At 27.8% G+C, this 5,647-nt stretch overlaps 1 pseudogene; it reads left to right on the top strand.

Annotated features, from left to right (window-relative positions):
- Positions 1 to 3,121: 3,121 nt before the first annotated feature.
- Positions 3,122 to 4,094, top strand: LOC145833589 (carbonyl reductase [NADPH] 1 pseudogene; annotated as a pseudogene).
- Positions 4,095 to 5,647: the final 1,553 nt, after the last annotated feature.

Raw genomic sequence — 5,647 nt, 5'->3', positions numbered from 1 at the left:
TTACTTAAGATTAAAAAATATAGTTATTTTTATAATATTGTTTGAGACATATTTTTCCTTGCTTAGTTTATTTAATAGCTTACAAACTGCATTTTCATTATAAGTTTTTTTTAAGTTACTTACTATTGTAGAGAATTTTTTGAAAGTATTTTTTAACAACATTTTCACTTTAACAACTTTCTTTAAAAAAATTCTTCCACTGATAAGCTTAAAAAGCAATTTATTTTTAAGAAAAAAAACATTAGACTAGTTTTAATTTTTAAATTCACCACGGAAAAATATTTTCAAAGGAGATTTCCAAACATTATAAAAGTTTTAAGTTTGTTGCAAAACAAGTCCTTACGAAAATCAATATTACAAAAACATTGCTCAAACATGAAATAAAATAAAACGAAAAAAGCTGTGTTATTAAAAAATTGACTCTGTATCACTTGCCTAAAATAAATTACTTTATTTTGTAAATAATATAGTATGAATTCAAGCTGATTAATTGTTTAAAACAAAAAGTTCAAGAACTTAAAGCAAAGAAAGTTGATATTTTTATTAAATTTTAAATTACAAGTTTTCAAAAAAAACTCAATAAAATGAATAAAGCTTTTGTTTTATTTTTGATTAATTACTGGTTTTAGACTTAAAGTTATCTATTTGTTTAGAAGTATTTGTCTCAAGGTAAAAAACAACTTTATCAAATTAAAATTACTTATATCAAACTGTTTTTACTACATAACTTAATCTAATTTTCAGCTTTTAAAAAATCGCAAGTAGTAAATCGTTTCTGTTTTAGTCTATTAACCTTTGACAAAGCTTTAGTTCATCTGTAAAAAACTTTTTTTTTCACTATGAAGTTTTGAAAAGTATAAGTTTATTTTTTTAAAGAATTCAACTTTATAATTACCTTAAAATAAAGTTTTCATTACCATAACTAAGATAAACCTACTAAACTTAGTTTTCAACACATTCATATTATTGTTAATAGAATCATAACAAATATTTTTGAAATTAAAGAAAGTTTACATTCATATATGCTATTTATACTGTTAGTGAATTTGCTAATGTAATTTTAAGACAGAATTCTATTAATTAACACTTGAAGAAAGATGTTCTTTAACTATTTGTAAAAGAAGTGTCGAGCAACAATTACACTGTATATTATTGTAATTGTTATACCAATAAGTATCTGTTTATTTTTTACTTGTAATTCCATATTTCAGTATGTATTTCAATTGTTATGTTTATATTGCAACAACCACAAAGTTGTTTGTTCGCTGTAGCCATCAACTACATTTTCGGCTTTTATTTTATACTATAAAAATTAAGTATTTTGTTTTCTCAGTTTAAATATGATTGGAAACAAAAAAAAATAATTGTATACAAAAATTCCTATTGTAAACACGTATATTAAGTCTTCAAAAGAATAACATTAACTGGCTTAACTTAGAGGAGTTTAGTCTGTGCATAAATACTTTATTTTTTTTTAATGTCGCCTTATTCCACAAAATAAGAGTTCTTATTTGAAAAAATCTCCTTGTATCAGAGAAAATTGTTCATTTTCTAATGGGTTTTATGTGATAGTAAAGCAACAAATATTCATAACATGATGATAAAAATTAAGTATATAAACGTTACAAGATTAATTTAAACGAACCTTGATGGTCGAGTCGATAAAACTAAAACTCCCATTCGAGTAGACCGAGATCGAATCCAGCCGGTAGCGTGTTTTTTAACATTTGCATGGTAGTTTGTGTTGGAAAATTTTGAAGAAATTTTTTATTAAAAAAAAAACCTTTTAATTACAACAGAAAGTTCTTTAGAATCAGTAAAAGATGTAACATTAATTTAATCGACTTGCTTATTCTTTATTTCGTTTATAACCGAAAGTTGGTTAGCTAGGCAGCTTCACAACTTATTTATTTTGCACTTGCCGTTTAGACTAGTTAAGTGAATATTTTTTTAGTTACAAAAAAGTAAATTAATTTTTTATAATTAAATCGTTGAGCGTATTGACTCTGATTTTTATTTATTTGTATCTACTTTTCAAATTTAAATAGTGTCTAGTTTACAAGCTTTTAATAATACTTTACTTTAGTAAAAAATTAGTTTGTGTTTTGTTACGCAAAGTTAACATAAATGATAAAACTATATATTTGAAAAACCCTACAGTGTTTGCCCGTCTTAATGTAAAGCGTATAGAAAAGTCTGACTGACAATCAGGCCTCAGACAGCAAGACTAAGCAGAACATTTAGTTTATGATCCACCAACATTCACTGGTTTTAAGTTCTTTACTTATAACCAACAAGTGCTGCCTTTTCATTTTTATATATTGAAAATAGTTGTAAACAAGTATACATGAAAGTGACTTACAAGTTTTTAAGTTAAGTAAACTAAGCTTTTTTTGGTTAAAGTTCAAACTTAATTAACTTAGTTAGTTTTACCATCAGTTCGTAGTTTATTTTTCAAACACGATTTACAATGTTTATATAAATAAACAGAAGACCTTTCAAAGTGTTTTGTGTGTAAAATTGAGACGGTTCGTAAAAAGTTTTATTAAATACATATATTACTTACAAATTCAGTTAGATTACAATTTTGCCTGAAAACAAACTAACTATGCTGAACAAATCTCAAAATTATTTACAACTGTTTTAATATTTATATTTAATACAAAAATAAAACAACCCTTTTTTGTTGTAACTTAAATTTCACAATTTTACATATTTAAATAAATAGTATGTGTTAAGTATAAACACTTCTTTACACGTTTATTGGACTCAATGCTTTATGCACAAATTTTTATTCATAGTAACTTTCATTTGCGCGAAAATTAGTAACTTTACATAAAAAAGTTATATGATGTAATATTTTAACAGTCAAACTGACTATTCATAGTACTTTTGAAAATTTTGTTCCTTTTTGAAACAATAGTATAAAACATTTAATTAGCATACTAGTTAGTAAAACATGTTAAATAATATATTTTTCCAACATGTACTTTGCTTTTCTTTTTTTTTTAAAAGTATTTAGTATTACATACTATGATAAAAAATGAAAATATTATTATCAATAAATGAAATATCTAAAAATTTTAAATTAAGACAGATAAATTTTAAACACGAGAAAATTATGACAAATGTTGCCATAGTAACGGGTTCCAACAAGGGCATCGGGCTCGCCATCGTCAGGGGGCTGTGCCAGAAGTTCGACGGGGACGTCTTCATTCTGTCCAGGAACGAGCAGCGCGGCAGGGAGGCGGTGAAGACCCTTGAGAGAGAGGGACTCTGCCCCCAGTTCCACGAATTGGACGTTTGCGACGTCAAGAGCATCGAGCGGCTCAAAAGCTTCATGACGTCACAGTACGGGGGCATCGACGTCATCGTGAACAACGCGGGCATCGCGTACAACTCGACCGACGCGACGCCGCTAGTGAAAAAGGCGGAGGACTGCGTGAGGACGAACTACACTGGAACCGTCGACATCAGCAGGATCCTGTTTCCTATTGTGAGGAAGGGTGGCAGGATCGTCAACGTGTCCAGCACTTTGAGCATCATGTACCTCAAAAAAAATTTTTGTGTTTACATAAGGTCTTTGATTTTTTCAATAGTTTTAAGAATGTTAAGAAGAGTGACCAGTTATCTTATTTACTTTAAAATTACCTTTATGTTGTGTATTATAACATATACATTAATTGTTTGCTGCTGCACAAGCGTTTAACTTACTATTTGATTGTTTATAATATAAAATTATTGTTAAGAATTTAGATTAAAGTTAAAGAAAAAAACTAAGTTACAGCAATTGATAAAAATTGATAATGTTATAAAATGGTTTAATAAAATCAACAACAAGAGTAGTTACACGTTTATAAAATTTAATATAGAAGAATCCTACCCAAGTATCTCGAATAATCTGTTACTAAAAAAATCGATCGAACTTGCAAAAAAATAAATGAAAATAACATACTCAGACATATATACTATACTACACTCGTGCAAGACAGTTCTCAGGCATGTCAACGAAGTTTGGATCAAAAAGAATGCAAAAGAAGACCTATTTGACGTTCCGATGGGAAGCTACCATGGCGCTGAAGTTTGCAAGTTAATCGTTTTGTTCCTATTGAATAACCTAAACTAATTTTTATCTAAAGATAACTTCGAGTAGTAGCGCGATGATGGAATTTCTAAAATTAAAAAGCGATCAAAAAGAGTCATAGAAAAGACAAGAAAAGAAATTAGAGCGGTTTTCTCTGAACAAAACTTAAAAAATAAGATTGAATTAGACAGCAGTAACATAGACTTCCTGGATGTATTACTTGATCTACAGAATAATATATCATCCCCACAGAAAACCAAACGCTAAAGAAAAAAAACATAAATATAAAATCTAACCAAGCGTCAAAAGAGAGCCAACTAATATGAAACAAAATATACTATTTGATTTATCAAAAAACAAGACTATGTCTGATAATTACAAGAAATCATACGAGAAAGCGTTAAAAAACAGTGGTTTTAATAAAGTTTTAGAATACTCAAATCATAATGATGGTAGGGGCGATAGAAAAAGAAAAAAAACAAGTGTTATACTACAACCTTCCTTTTAGAGCAACATTAAAGACCAAAATAGGGAAAAAAAAAATTAAATCAGTAGATAAGCATTTCCCTAAAAACAAATATATATAAAATTCTCAACAGAGAGGCAATCAAAATAGGTTATTCATGTATGCCCAACATAGAATCCGAAATCAGCAAATCAAGTCTAAAATCATAGAGGAAAGTAAAAACAAAAAGAAAAATGAAACAAGTTTCAATTGTAGAATTAGAATCTCATGCCCAGTGGAAGGTAAATGCCTTTCCAGACGTTTCATATACAAAGCTACTGTCTCATATGATAACAAAGAACCGCATTATTTTGGATACACTGCAAAAAACTTTAAAACAAGATACAACGAAAATATACATAGCTGCAGAAATTAAAATCTGAAAGAATCCACAAAATTCAGCTCATTTTTTCACGCCGCTAAGTTCAATGAAGATATGATTAAGAACAATGTTAAATGGAAGATAATGCATAAAACTAATCAACGCAAACCGAGTAGAATATGCTCTCTGTGTATTATTAATAGATTGGAAATAGCATTTGCTGACGAAAAATCCTCTCTCAACTCCATAACTAAGTTAATTGGTAAATGTAGACACTTGGCTAAATTACTAAAATCATAACATTTTCGTGTCCGTAATTGCATATTTTACCATTTTCTAAGTTTGTTGCATTTATGCTTGTGTTTGTATCGTATTGGTATTTTATATTTTTATTTCATTGTAAGCTGTATCCAATAAGTTTTTTGTATAAAAAATTAGTTTAACCCTCATAATAACTGGAATGATAGCTCTGTAGTAGTTATTCAATTCGTTATAAGACTTTGAAATTTTTGTCAATTTAACAGACTTATATAATTTAGTATATATAGCTTTGTCATCCTTACTTTAAACAGTTTTTAGTTCGTGATCATTGCATTACGCATTAAACACTGTGTAGAATAAAAACTCAAATTTTAAAATGTTTAATTAATGTTGTATAGAATATAAATATTGCGCAACTTTTAAATCCAAGTTAAGATAAACTATTATTTTTCAAAGATCAAGTATTAATATAAGT

Source organism: Thalia democratica, chromosome 4 (genome assembly GCF_965202585.1).
Source record: "Thalia democratica chromosome 4, ktThaDemo2.hap1.1, whole genome shotgun sequence".
In the NCBI taxonomy this organism is placed as follows: domain Eukaryota; kingdom Metazoa; phylum Chordata; class Thaliacea; order Salpida; family Salpidae; genus Thalia; species Thalia democratica.
This window is presented reverse-complemented; position numbering and strand designations above follow the sequence as displayed.